General features: G+C 45.8%; 1 pseudogene; it reads left to right on the top strand.

Annotated features, from left to right (window-relative positions):
* Positions 1 to 164: 164 nt before the first annotated feature.
* Positions 165 to 16,006, top strand: LOC118363888 (sodium/myo-inositol cotransporter-like; annotated as a pseudogene).
* The last annotated feature ends 70 nt before the right edge of the window (positions 16,007 to 16,076 follow it).

Raw genomic sequence — 16,076 nt, 5'->3', positions numbered from 1 at the left:
TGCACCCAATCTACCTGCCTAGGAAGGAGCGTGATTGATGCCGCGAGTCCGGTGTTGGAGAGATTAGTCAGAGAAGGGCTGCTGGAAATGGTAAGTACAAGCGTTACAAACGTCATAATTATATTATGGAGTCAGGCTGAAGAAACATCCTAAACAGTGGTGCGTTTGTCACGTGGAAAGTGACAGGTTCGAGGTCTTAGTTGAGCAGGCAGCGTGAAGTAAGAGGCAGACAAAAATGACAATTATTTTGTAAGGCATGCTTTTCTATCAGTTCCAGCACATTCTCAGTACCGGCGCATTCTCAATTTGGTTTCACACTTCAGTTATGTTCATTTCGATGTCGTTACCGTTACTTTAAAGTCAGACGCAAACAAAGGGGCACAGCAAACCCATCAGGTAAGTGTCCATCATCTAGATTTAGTCAGTGTTGCAAACCTCGCAGCAGTCTCCATTTGTACTCTCACCAAACACATCAGCCTGTCATAATAAGCTTTCAGCGAACAATGATCCACCATGCCTCGGGACAGCGTCACTTCCTGTGGGCAGCTGCCTGGAAAAAGAGTTTTAAATACTATCATTTAGCTCATGACCAGGCAATTAACCAAAATAAAATGCTACTCAGATTAAACATGCCAATAAGTCACAGGTGACATTCTCACATTCTTAAAATGAGCGTTTCCTTGCACTTAATATTGAAACTCTGCAAAAGTACATGTGCAATAATAGGTTTTACACACGGGTTAGAACACACAAATTGCACTCAAAGATAAACTCCCTGAAACTCGAACTATACAACAAAGTCCCCACGGAAAAATAGACCTCCAATACCTGCTAGCAACTCTACCACACAGTGTCCTGAGGCAGCCAGGGCTCCCACAGCGGTGTTGACCTGCCCCATTGCTGGCACATTGCCCTCTGCTCACCAGGTCACACACCTCCAACCAGTTCCATTTAGCCTTCACCCACAAGGCACCTTGACATGCCCCAGGCCAGTTAGTGTCTCTCAGACCAGAAGGGGAGAGACTGGCTTCCTCACCTGCGCCCAGAACCACCCATGGGAGAGACCGCAAAACCTAGGAGGGCACAAAGAAACACTAGACCATGAAACTAAAATGGTCCCTGCTCCACAACTGCCCACTCGGTGGCTCAGACTCAGCTGCTGCTACACCAAATGTCACAAGGTGGAAAGTGACACATTCACCTGAAAAATTAGTTGAAACCTGTTAGTTCACCTTAAACCTGTTAGTCTAGGGACCACTTCTCGATTGTGCGCTAGTGCACGGAATTTCCACCGTTCTAATGGAGTGTTCCAGTGTCTAGGGACCTTGGTGCACTTCATTCATACATTAGGTTACTCTCCAGTTTTTAGAGAAACATTATGAATACTCTATCATAATGTTGGAGTCACCAGATAAAGCAAGAGAGAAAGATGAGCCTTATTGATTGTTCAAACATTTCCTTACTTATTAATCTTTACTGTCTGACACTTAAGGTTATCCTGCAATTAAACATGGTAAGGCAAGGTTTTCAATCAGTTTCAGCAAATTCTCAGTTCCGGCACATTCTCAATTTGGTTTCACTATAGAACCCCACAGTGGAGGTGTCATACAACCCATAATGAATTTATTTGCAAATTATGGTGTAATAAGTATTTGGTCAATAACAAAAGTTTCTCAATACTTTGTTATATACCCTTTGTTGGCAATGACAGAGGGCAAATGTTTTCTGTAAGTCTTCACAAGGTTTTCACACACTGTTGTTGGTATTTTGGCCCATTCCTCCATGCAGGGCTGTTGCTGGGCAACATGGACTTTCAACTCCCTCCAAAGATTTTCTATGGGGTTGAGATCTGGAGACTGGCTAGGCCACTCCAGGACCTTGAAATGCTTCTTAAAAAGCCACTCCTTCGTTGCCCGGGGCGGTGTATTTGGGATCATTGTCATGCTGAAAGACCCAGCCACGTTTCATCTTCAATGCCCTTGCTGATGGAAGGAGGTTTTCACTCAAAATCTCACGATACATGGCCCCATTCATTCTTTCCTTTACACGGATCAGTCGTCCTGGTCCCTTTGCAGAAAACAGCCCCAAACCATGATGTTTCCACCCCCATGCTTCACTGTAGGTATGGTGTTCTTTGGATGCAACTCAGCATTCTTTGTCCTCCAAACATGACGAGTTGAGTTTTTACCAAAAAGTTATATTTTGGTTTCATCTGACATTCTCCCAATCTTCTTCTGGATCATCCAAATACTCTCTAGCAAACTTCATACGGGCCTGGACATGTACTGGCTTAAGCAGGGGGACACGTCTGGCACTGCAGGATTTGAGTCCCTGGCGGTGTAGTGTGTTACTGATGGTAGGCTTTGTTACTTTGGTCCCAGCTCTCTGCAGGTCATTCACTAGGTCCCTCCGTGTGGTTCTGGGATTTTTGCTCACCGTTCTTGTGATCATTTTGACCCCACGGAGTGAGATCTTGCGTGGAGCCCCAGATCGAGGGAGATTATCAGTGGTCTTGTAGATCTTCCATTTCCTAATAATTGCTCCCACAGTTGATTTCCTCAAACCAAGCTGCTTACCTATTGCAGATTCAGTCTTCCCAGCCTGGTGCAGGTCTACAATTTTGTTTCTGGTGTCCTTTGACAGCTCTTTGGTCTTGGCCATAGTGGAGTTTGGAGTGTGGCTGTTTGAGGTTGTGGACAGGTGTCTTTTATACTGATAACAAGTTCAAACAGGTGTCATTAATACAGGTAACGAGTGGAGGACAGAGGAGCCTCTTAAAGAAGAAGTTACAGGTCTGTGAGAGCCAGAAATCTTGTTTGTACTTATTTTCCACCATAATTTGCAAATATATTCATTCCAAATCCTACAATGTGATTTTCTGGATTTTTTTTCTCTCATTTTGTCTGTCATAATTGAAGTGTACCTATGATGAACATTACAGGCCTCTCTCATCTTTTTAAGTTGGAGAACTTGCACAATTGGTGGCTGACTAAATACTTTTTTGCCCCACTGTAGGTCACGTTTGTGCTGTAATTGACTAAGGGCACGTTCCTCTGTCCAGGCGTTGCTGACGCATACCAGATCTTACATAAAATACCTGTCCAGGCGTTGTATCAGCTAACCACATATGTTATAGCAATATGTCAGTCGATCACGTGGCATGCAATCATTGGTTGGTGGATGCAACGTCTGAGCAGGGGAACACAATCATGTGGTTAGCTGATACTTAAAAAATCTATCCAAGCATTATAAGATCTGGCATGCGATAACAACGCCTGGGCAGAGGAACAAGCCCTTAGTCAATTACAGCAGAAACTCTGTTTACCATGTGCTCTCTCCAATCGTATCAGCCAGCCATAATAAGCTTTGAGCAAACAGTGATCCAACATGCCTCTGGACTGGATCACTACAGGGCTTGTTAAACATTGCAGGTGACTGACTGATCGATATAAATAACTACTTCATATTATTTGAAGATCAGTCAGTCCCAATTTATCCATGATACAGTGGCTTGCGAAAGTATTCACCCCCCCCCACTGGCATTTTTCCTATTTTGTTGCCTTACAACCTGGAATTAAAATTATTTTTTTTAGGGTTTGTATCATTTGATTTACATAACATGCATACCACATACCATGCAAAATATTTATGGGGTGTGAAACAAACCAGAAATAAGACAAAACCATTGAGAACTTGAGCGTGCATAGCTATACACCCCGCCCCCACCCCCAAATTCAATACTTTGTAGAGCCACCTTTGCAGCAATTACAGCTGCAAGTCTCTTGGGGTATGTCTCTATAAGTTTGGCACATCTAGCCACTGGGATTTTTGCCCATTCTTCAAGGCAAAACTGCTCCAGCTCCATCAAGTTGGATGGGTTCCGCTGGTGTACAGCAATCTTTAAGTCATACCACAGATTCTCAATTGGATTGAGGTCTGGGCTTTGACCAGGCCATTCCAAGACATTGAAATGTTTCCCCTTCAACCACCCGAGTGTTGCTTTAGCAGTATGCTTAGGGTCATTGTCCTGCTGGAAGGTGATCCTCCGTCTGTCTCAAATCTCTGGAAGACTGAAACAGGATTCCCCTCAAGAATTTCCTTGTATTTAGCACCATCCATCATTCCTTCAATTCTGACCAGTTTCCCAGTCCCTGCCTATGAAAAACATCCCCACAGCATGATGCTGCCACCACCATGCTTCACTGTGGGAATGGTGTTCTCGGGGTGTTGAGAGGTGTTGGGTTTGCACAAGACATAGTGTTTTCCTTGATGGCCAGAGTACCTTCTTCCATATGTTTGCGGAGTCTCTCACAGGCCTTTTGGCAAACACCAAACGTGTTTGCTTATTTTTTTGAAAGCAATGTATTTTTTCTGGAGTCCGATGTTTATGGAATGTGTCATTTAGACTATTGTTAGGTTCTAAATTGACCTAGTAAAACTCACATACAATTAGTAAAGAGTAAACCACCCTCTGGGTCAATACAGCTGCATAAGACAAAGACATGCTTCCACCAGTGGTAGTATATAAATCCCAATTTGGGTGACGTCCTCCTTCTCTCTCAACATTACATCTTTATTGCTAGGCAGGAAATTAAGTGATGTGGGCAATAAACTGTTCCTTCTCCCTTAATGTGATCTGAGCTGACCTCGGCCCCCTTCCTCATTAAACCACATCTCACCACCCTTATCAGTGCCTGCCACATGTGATTGCCCTTCCCTTACTCAGTACATTCCAAGCTTAATTGCCTCCACCATATTCATTCCTCCTACAGATAACCATTAACTTCTGATGTAGAACCTAGACTAGCACTATTCCAAGTTTAGGAGTCAGAACCCAGAATCCATCACTATTAAACACTTAACTATGTTTCAAGTGAGAATTAGGCAGGTCTGATGCAGAAAAAGAAAGGAAATTCTAGCCTACTTCACCCATTTTAAAAAGTAGTGTAGTTTCAGTAGTTAGCTACACCGTTACATAGCACAAAAGTAATTAACTACTGAAAACCCTACCAGCATTTGAGTTAAGTTCAACTACCACTACGCTCCTGCAAAATGTAGTTAAATTACTATATAGTAAATGTAGTTCAATTACTAGTAGGACTACGTGTAGTTTACTACTCCTCAACACTGCTAATCAATCATATATTCTGTCTATCATAATTCTGGAATCACCAGATAAAGCCAGAGAGAAAGATGAACCTTAATGACACTTTTGTAAAGTTTGGATCAGAATTAGTGATTGTTCAAAAATGTCCTTAACTTATTCATCGTTACTGTCTGTCAAGTCTTTCGCTTGGGGTTATCCTCCAATTTGAATGTGGTGTGGTAGCCCTGTGAGGCTTTGCCTGGACACATTTAGAATGAATGTCAGTAACAGACACATCCCTATGTCCATAGCCCTGTGAGGCTTTGCCTGGACACATTTAGAATGAATGTCAGTAACAGACACATCCCTATGTCCATAGCCCTGTGAGGCTTTGCCTGGACACATTTAGAATGAATGTCAGTAACAGACACATCCCTATGTCCATAGCCCTGTGAGGCTTTGCCTGGACACATTTCGAATGAATGTCAGTAACAGACCCATCCCTATGTCCATAGCCCTGTGAGGCTTTGACTGGACACGTTTAGAATGAATGTCAGTAACAGACACATCCCTATGTCCATAGCCCTGTGAGGCTTTGACTGGACACATTTCGAATGAATGTCAGTAACAGACCCATCCCTATGTCCATAGCCCTGTGAGGCTTTGACTGGACACGTTTAGAATGAATGTCAGTAACAGACACATCCCTATGTCCATAGCCCTGTGAGGCTTTGACTGGACACATTTAGAATGAATGTCAGTAACAGACACATCCCTATGTCCATAGCCCTGTGAGGCTTTGACTGGACACATTTAGAATGAATGTCAGTAACAGACCCATCCCTATGTCCATAGCCCTGTGAGGCTTTGACTGGACACATTTCGATTGAATGTCAGTAACAGACCCATCCCTATGTCCATAGCCCTGTGAGGCTTTGACTGGACACGTTTAGAATGAATGTCAGTAACAGACACATCCCTATGTCCATAGCCCTGTGAGGCTTTGACTGGACACATTTAGAATGAATGTCAGTAACAGACCCATCCCTATGTCCATAGCCCTGTGAGGCTTTGACTGGACACATTTAGAATGAATGTCAGTAACAGACACATCCCTATGTCCATAGCCCTGTGAGGCTTTGACTGGACACATTTAGAATGAATGTCAGTAACAGACACATCCCTATGTCCATAGCCCTGTGAGGCTTTGACTGGACACATTTAGAATGAATGTCAGTAACAGACCCATCCCTATGTCCATAGCCCTGTGAGGCTTTGCCTGGACACATTTAGAATGAATGTCAGTAACAGACACATCCCTATGTCCATAGCCCTGTGAGGCTTTGCCTGGACACATTTAGAATGAATGTCAGTAACAGACACATCCCTATGTCCATAGCCCTGTGAGGCTTTGCCTGGACACATTTAGAATGAATGTCAGTAACAGACCCATCCCTATGTCCATAGCCCTGTGAGGCTTTGGGACACATTTAGAATGAATGTCAGTAACAGACCCATCCCTATGTCCATAGCCCTGTGAGGCTTTGGGACACATTTAGAATGAATGTCAGTAACAGACCCATCCCTATGTCCATAGCCCTGTGAGGCTTTGGGACACATTTAGAATGAATGTCAGTAACAGACACATCCCTATGTCCATAGCCCTGTGAGGCTTTGACTGGACACATTTAGAATGAATGTCAGTAACAGACACATCCCTATGTCCATAGCCCTGTGAGGCTTTGACTGGACACATTTCGAATGAATGTCAGTAACAGACCCATCCCTATGTCCATAGCCCTGTGAGGCTTTGACTGGACACGTTTAGAATGAATGTCAGTAACAGACACATCCCTATGTCCATAGCCCTGTGAGGCTTTGACTGGACACATTTAGAATGAATGTCAGTAACAGACACATCCCTATGTCCATAGCCCTGTGAGACTTTGACTGGACACATTTAGAATGAATGTCAGTAACAGACCCATCCCTATGTCCATAGCCCTGTGAGGCTTTGACTGGACACATTTCGAATGAATGTCAGTAACAGACCCATCCCTATGTCCATAGCCCTGTGAGGCTTTGACTGGACACGTTTAGAATGAATGTCAGTAACAGACATAGCCCTGTGAGGCTTTGACTGGACACATTTAGAATGAATGTCAGTAACAGACCCATCCCTATGTCCATAGCCCTGTGAGGCTTTGACTGGACACATTTAGAATGAATGTCAGTAACAGACACATCCCTATGTCCATAGCCCTGTGAGGCTTTGACTGGACACATTTAGAATGAATGTCAGTAACAGACACATCCCTATGTCCATAGCCCTGTGAGGCTTTGCCTGGACACATTTAGAATGAATGTCAGTAACAGACACATCCCTATGTCCATAGCCCTGTGAGGCTTTGCCTGGACACATTTAGAATGAATGTCAGTAACAGACACATCCCTATGTCCATAGCCCTGCGAGGCTTTGACTGGACACATTTAGAATGAATGTCAGTAACAGACCCATCCCTATGTCCATAGCCCTGTGAGGCTTTGCCTGGACACATTTAGAATGAATGTCAGTAACAGACACATCCCTATGTCCATAGCCCTGTGAGGCTTTGCCTGGACACATTTAGAATGAATGTCAGTAACAGACACATCCCTATGTCCATAGCCCTGTGAGGCTTTGACTGGACACATTTAGAATGAATGTCAGTAACAGACCCATCCCTATGTCCATAGCCCTGTGAGGCTTTGCCTGGACACATTTAGAATGAATGTCAGTAACAGACACATCCCTATGTCCATAGCCCTGTGAGGCTTTGCCTGGACACATTTAGAATGAATGTCAGTAACAGACACATCCCTATGTCCATAGCCCTGTGAGGCTTTGCCTGGACACATTTAGAATGAATGTCAGTAACAGACCCATCCCTATGTCCATAGCCCTGTGAGGCTTTGGGACACATTTAGAATGAATGTCAGTAACAGACCCATCCCTATGTCCATAGCCCTGTGAGGCTTTGGGACACATTTAGAATGAATGTCAGTAACAGACCCATCCCTATGTCCATAGCCCTGTGAGGCTTTGGGACACATTTAGAATGAATGTCAGTAACAGACACATCCCTATGTCCATAGCCCTGTGAGGCTTTGACTGGACACATTTAGAATGAATGTCAGTAACAGACACATCCCTATGTCCATAGCCCTGTGAGGCTTTGACTGGACACATTTCGAATGAATGTCAGTAACAGACCCATCCCTATGTCCATAGCCCTGTGAGGCTTTGACTGGACACGTTTAGAATGAATGTCAGTAACAGACACATCCCTATGTCCATAGCCCTGTGAGGCTTTGACTGGACACATTTAGAATGAATGTCAGTAACAGACACATCCCTATGTCCATAGCCCTGTGAGACTTTGACTGGACACATTTAGAATGAATGTCAGTAACAGACCCATCCCTATGTCCATAGCCCTGTGAGGCTTTGACTGGACACATTTCGAATGAATGTCAGTAACAGACCCATCCCTATGTCCATAGCCCTGTGAGGCTTTGACTGGACACGTTTAGAATGAATGTCAGTAACAGACATAGCCCTGTGAGGCTTTGACTGGACACATTTAGAATGAATGTCAGTAACAGACCCATCCCTATGTCCATAGCCCTGTGAGGCTTTGACTGGACACATTTAGAATGAATGTCAGTAACAGACACATCCCTATGTCCATAGCCCTGTGAGGCTTTGACTGGACACGTTTAGAATGAATGTCAGTAACAGACACATCCCTATGTCCATAGCCCTGTGAGGCTTTGCCTGGACACATTTAGAATGAATGTCAGTAACAGACACATCCCTATGTCCATAGCCCTGTGAGGCTTTGCCTGGACACGTTTAGAATGAATGTCAGTAACAGACACATCCCTATGTCCATAGCCCTGCGAGGCTTTGACTGGACACATTTAGAATGAATGTCAGTAACAGACACATCCCTATGTCCATAGCCCTGTGAGGCTTTGCCTGGACACATTTAGAATGAATGTCAGTAACAGACACATCCCTATGTCCATAGCCCTGTGAGGCTTTGCCTGGACACATTTAGAATGAATGTCAGTAACAGACACATCCCTATGTCCATAGCCCTGTGAGGCTTTGCCTGGACACATTTAGAATGAATGTCAGTAACAGACCCATCCCTATGTCCATAGCCCTGTGAGGCTTTGGGACACATTTAGAATGAATGTCAGTAACAGACCCATCCCTATGTCCATAGCCCTGTGAGGCTTTGGGACACATTTAGAATGAATGTCAGTAACAGACACATCCCTATGTCCATAGCCCTGTGAGGCTTTGACTGGACACATTTAGAATGAATGTCAGTAACAGACACATCCCTATGTCCATAGCCCTGTGAGGCTTTGCCTGGACACATTTAGAATGAATGTCAGTAACAGACACATCCCTATGTCCATAGCCCTGCGAGGCTTTGACTGGACACATTTAGAATGAATGTCAGTAACAGACACATCCCTATGTCCATAGCCCTGTGAGGCTTTGCCTGGACACATTTAGAATGAATGTCAGTAACAGACCCATCCCTATGTCCATAGCCCTGTGAGGCTTTGCCTGGACACGTTTAGAATGAATGTCAGTAACAGACCCATCCCTATGTCCATAGCCCTGTGAGGCTTTGGGACACATTTAGAATGAATGTCAGTAACAGACCCATCCCTATGTCCATAGCCCTGTGAGGCTTTGGGACACATTTAGAATGAATGTCAGTAACAGACACATCCCTATGTCCATAGCCCTGCGAGGCTTTGCCTGGACACATTTAGAATGAATGTCAGTAACAGACCCATCCCTATGTCCATAGCCCTGTGAGGCTTTGGGACACATTTAGAATGAATGTCAGTAACAGACACATCCCTATGTCCATAGCCCTGTGAGGCTTTGACTGGACACATTTAGAATGAATGTCAGTAACAGACACATCCCTATGTCCATAGCCCTGTGAGGCTTTGGGACACATTTAGAATGAATGTCAGTAACAGACACATCCCTATGTCCATAGCCCTGTGAGGCTTTGACTGGACACATTTAGAATGAATGTCAGTAACAGACACATCCCTATGTCCATAGCCCTGTGAGGCTTTGACTGGACACATTTAGAATGAATGTCAGTAACAGACCCATCCCTATGTCCATAGCCCTGTGAGGCTTTGGGACACATTTAGAATGAATGTCAGTAACAGACACATCCCTATGTCCATAGCCCTGTGAGGCTTTGACTGGACACATTTAGAATGAATGTCAGTAACAGACACATCCCTATGTCCATAGCCCTGTGAGGCTTTGACTGGACACATTTAGAATGAATGTCAGTAACAGACACATCCTTATGTCCATAGCCCTGCGAGGCTTTGACTGGACACATTTAGAATGAATGTCAGTAACAGACACATCCCTATGTCCATAGCCCTGTGAGGCTTTGCCTGGACACATTTAGAATGAATGTCAGTAACAGACACATCCCTATGTCCATAGCCCTGTGAGGCTTTGCCTGGACACATTTAGAATGAATGTCAGTAACAGACCCATCCCTATGTCCATAGCCCTGTGAGGCTTTGGGACACATTTAGAATGAATGTCAGTAACAGACACATCCCTATGTCCATAGCCCTGTGAGGCTTTGACTGGACACATTTAGAATGAATGTCAGTAACAGACCCATCCCTATGTCCATAGCCCTGTGAGGCTTTGGGACACATTTAGAATGAATGTCAGTAACAGACACATCCCTATGTCCATAGCCCTGTGAGGCTTTGACTGGACACATTTAGAATGAATGTCAGTAACAGACACATCCCTATGTCCATAGCCCTGTGAGGCTTTGCCTGGACACATTTAGAATGAATGTCAGTAACAGACACATCCCTATGTCCATAGCCCTGTGAGGCTTTGCCTGGACACATTTAGAATGAATGTCAGTAACAGACACATCCCTATGTCCATAGCCCTGCGAGGCTTTGCCTGGACACATTTAGAATGAATGTCAGTAACAGACCCATCCCTATGTCCATAGCCCTGTGAGGCTTTGGGACACATTTAGAATGAATGTCAGTAACAGACACATCCCTATGTCCATAGCCCTGTGAGGCTTTGACTGGACACATTTAGAATGAATGTCAGTAACAGACACATCCCTATGTCCATAGCCCTGTGAGGCTTTGACTGGACACATTTAGAATGAATGTCAGTAACAGACCCATCCCTATGTCCATAGCCCTGTGAGGCTTTGGGACACATTTAGAATGAATGTCAGTAACAGACACATCCCTATGTCCATAGCCCTGCGAGGCTTTGCCTGGACACATTTAGAATGAATGTCAGTAACAGACACATCCCTATGTCCATAGCCCTGTGAGGCTTTGCCTGGACACATTTAGAATGAATGTCAGTAACAGACACATCCCTATGTCCATAGCCCTGTGAGGCTTTGCCTGGACACATTTAGAATGAATGTCAGTAACAGACCCATCCCTATGTCCATAGCCCTGTGAGGCTTTGGGACACATTTAGAATGAATGTCAGTAACAGACACATCCCTATGTCCATAGCCCTGTGAGGCTTTGACTGGACACATTTAGAATGAATGTCAGTAACAGACACATCCCTATGTCCATAGCCCTGTGAGGCTTTGCCTGGACACATTTAGAATGAATGTCAGTAACAGACACATCCCTATGTCCATAGCCCTGCGAGGCTTTGACTGGACACATTTAGAATGAATGTCAGTAACAGACACATCCCTATGTCCATAGCCCTGTGAGGCTTTGCCTGGACACATTTAGAATTAATGTCAGTAACAGACCCATCCCTATGTCCATAGCCCTGTGAGGCTTTGCCTGGACACGTTTAGAATGAATGTCAGTAACAGACCCATCCCTATGTCCATAGCCCTGTGAGGCTTTGGGACACATTTAGAATGAATGTCAGTAACAGACCCATCCCTATGTCCATAGCCCTGTGAGGCTTTGGGACACATTTAGAATGAATGTCAGTAACAGACACATCCCTATGTCCATAGCCCTGTGAGGCTTTGGGACACATTTAGAATGAATGTCAGTAACAGACACATCCCTATGTCCATAGCCCTGTGAGGCTTTGCCTGGACACATTTAGAATGAATGTCAGTAACAGACACATCCCTATGTCCATAGCCCTGCGAGGCTTTGACTGGACACATTTAGAATGAATGTCAGTAACAGACACATCCCTATGTCCATAGCCCTGCGAGGCTTTGACTGGACACATTTAGAATGAATGTCAGTAACAGACACATCCCTATGTCCATAGCCCTGCGAGGCTTTGCCTGGACACATTTAGAATGAATGTCAGTAACAGACACATCCCTATGTCCATAGCCCTGTGAGGCTTTGCCTGGCCACATTTAGAATGAATGTCAGTAACAGACACATCCCTATGCCCATAGCCCTGTGAGGCTTTGCCTGGACACATTTAGAATGAATGTCAGTAACAGACACATCCCTATGTCCATAGCCCTGTGAGGCTTTGACTGTCCCATAAACACACCAGAGCTATTGGTTGTGGAAGGAGCACACATTTGGGCGTACAATAACTCAGACACATCCATGCCTTTGTGACATGCATCTCTTCAAAATAACCCAGATGAACAAACGACACCCTATGGAACTTTGACATAAATCTGAGTCAAACCTGACGACCACAAATATGTACATCCATCTGACACAAGAAGATCCAGCTACTGCATGTTAAAATTGGATGACTGTTTACACAGCTATAAGGGGAGTAGTCGTCAGTTAAACTGAGAAATAAAGCGGGTGGGACTGGTAAGGGTAAGTAGGCATGCACCCATTGAACTGTGCAAAACTCATACAAGACTAGTACTACTATACTGTTGGCTATGTGTTATAGATCAGTGGTTCACAAATGCCTTTTTCACTCTGACCCTTTTATAGCTTGAGGTTTTTTAGTGGCCAACCAAGTCAGCGAAACCAATGTTCCTGGCCAGGACCCAGCCACGACTTAATTAAAATACTTTTGCCACAACTCAAAACCAGTTCATCTTGACCCGCTATTTATTTGGGGAAACACAGTTTTAGATGTACTGTATATCTTCTTATTTATTTAAGCTCTGTTTATTTAAAAAAGGTTTTTCCAACCCTGATCTGTTGTGTTTTTGTGCTCTATTGTAGGAGTGTCGATACAGATGAGCTGCTACCTCCAACCTACAGTATTTCCCGTCAACCCTTAGTGTGCCTTTCTGTGGGAATACCTCACCAAGACCTAAACTGGACCTGACTCGCCTGCAACATCCAAGCATTCAGTGTCTTAGAATCTCTCATAATCAACTGAAAGACTGGAACTTAAATTGAAAGGGTACTGATCACTAAAGAAACCATATCACCTAACTCCTCAATAACTGTCTTTAGAAGTATTATCCAAGATGGCTCCCACCACCATGGAGGCGGCGGACATCGTTGTTGTGGTAATGTACTTCATACTGGTCCTTGCCATTGGCTTCTTCGCCATGATGAAAGCCAATCGGAGCACTGTGAGCGGTTACTTCCTGGCCGGCCGATCAATGAACTGGGCTATGATTGGTGCCTCTCTGTTCGTCAGCAACATTGGCAGCGAGCATTTCATTGGCCTTGCAGGGTCCGGGGCGGCCAGCGGGTTCGGAGTCGCCGCATGGGAGTTCAATGCCCTCCTGCTCCTCCAGCTCCTGGGCTGGGTTTTCATCCCTGTTTACATCCACTCTGGGGTCTACACAATGCCTGAGTACCTGGCCAAGCGCTTCGGCGGCCGACGGCTCAAGGTCTACTTCGCTGCTCTCTCTCTGCTGCTCTACATCTTCACCAAGCTCTCTGTGGACCTGTACTCCGGAGCGCTCTTCATCCAGGAGTCACTGGGCTGGAACCTCTATCTGTCCATCATCCTCCTCATCACCGTGACCGCGCTGCTGACCGTCACAGGGGCCTGGTTGCAGTCATCTACACCGACACCCTCCAGGCGTTCCTGATGATTGGCGGCGCGCTATGCCTAACCGCCATTAGTCTGGTAAAAGTGGGTGGCCTGGAAGGGGTGCGGACTAAGTACATGGAAGCCAGACCGAACATCACAGCGATATTAGCATCCTCCAACTTCACCTATATCCCCTCCTGCCATGTGGAGCCCAAGCCCGACTCCCTGCGCATCCTAAGGGGCCCGCTGGACAAGGACCTCCCCTGGCCGGGCTTCCTCCTTGGCCAGACCCCGGCCTCCATCTGGTACTGGTGTGCCGACCAGGTCATCGTCCAGCGGGTGCTAGCCGCACGGAGCATCTCCCACGCTAAAGGCTCCACACTGATGGCCGGCTTCCTCAAGATCCTGCCCATGTTCATCATCGTCATTCCCGGGATGATCTCCCGCATACTGTTTGCAGATGAGCTGGCGTGTATCAGCCCAGAACACTGCATGGAAGTGTGTGGATCCAGGGCCGGGTGCTCTAACATCGCCTACCCCCGCCTGGTGATGTCCGTCATGCCGGTGGGTCTGCGTGGCCTGATGATGGCGGTGATGATCGCAGCGCTCATGAGTGACCTGGACTCCATTTTCAACTCCGCCAGCACCATCTTCACATTGGACATTTACAAAATGGCGCGGGAGCGGGCGTCGTCGAGGGAGCTGATGGTGGTGGGACGTGTGTTCGTGGTGTTCATGGTGGTTATCAGCATCGCCTGGGTTCCTGTCATCATCGAGATGCAGGGAGGCCAGATGTTCTACTACATCCAGGAAGTGTCTGACTACCTGACCCCACCCATCGCTGCCCTATTCCTGCTGGGCGTCCTATGGCGGCGCTGCAATGAGACTGGTGCGTTCTGGGGTGGCATAGTGGGGTTCGCTTTGGGCGCCACGAGACTGGTGCTTGCGTTCATCTACAGAGAGCCCCACTGCGACGAGCCGGACGAGCGGCCGTCTTTTGTCAAGGACGTTCATTTCATGTACGTGGCAGCCGGGCTGTTCTGGATCTCAGGCCTGGTGGCTGTGGTGGTTAGCCTCTGCACCCCTCCACCGAGCATAGAGCAAGTCCGCACCACTACCTTCTGGGGGCTACGCCAAAGAAACACAACCCTAAACATAGAGAGAGACGAGGAGGAGGTGAGCAAGCTGAACCCCCAAACTAAGACCCATGCCAATGGGAATGGCTGCATAGACAAGGAGACGACCAAAGACCTCCATAATGGGGTGGAGGCTTTATCCTATATGGAGTCTCCATCTAATCTCCAAAATGGCGGCCACCCGACCTTTTCAAGCACTGGAATGGCGGTAAACCAAGAAACGCCTTGGGTGGTCTGCTGTGGAGTAGGAGGGGAGAAGGGGAGGTGTGTGAGGGTTCTAGAGTGGTTCTGTGGGTTTAAGGAGGAGCCGGCTAAGACCCGGCCCAGATCAGCCGAGGAGGAAGAAAGACTTTTGCAGGAGATGCTCCAGGAGACCCCCAAAACCAGACTCATCCTCAACATGGGCCTGGTGCTGGTCTGCTCTGTGGGGGTGTTCCTCTTCATCTACTTCTCTCTGTAGGAGGGGATCTCAACCTGTGACATACACAATATAGTTTATATGTAATATGTCTACATGTGACATCTAAAGAAGTGTTTCCTACGCCACCCCAAAAGTTCAAGCCCAGTGAATCAGGTGTGCTTGAGCTGGGCTAGAACAAAAATGTCCAACCTTGGTGGTCCTCCAACATGGACTCAGGGGTAGACGTAACATAGGAAACGTAAATCCAGTATGTAATGTTACATTTCGTATGGTACAGTGCCTTAAAGTATTCACACTGCTCGACTTTTTCAAAATTTTGTTACAAAGTGGGATTAAAATAGATGTAATTGTCATTTTTTTGTCAACGATTTACACTACATACTCATTTCAAAGTGGAAAAAAATTCACAACAAATTAAATGGA

Source organism: Oncorhynchus keta, unplaced genomic scaffold (genome assembly GCF_023373465.1).
Source record: "Oncorhynchus keta strain PuntledgeMale-10-30-2019 unplaced genomic scaffold, Oket_V2 Un_scaffold_938_pilon_pilon, whole genome shotgun sequence".
Taxonomy (NCBI): Eukaryota; Metazoa; Chordata; class Actinopteri; order Salmoniformes; family Salmonidae; genus Oncorhynchus; species Oncorhynchus keta.
The sequence above is the reverse complement of the archived record's forward strand: the minus strand, read 5'-3'. Positions and strand labels throughout refer to the sequence as shown.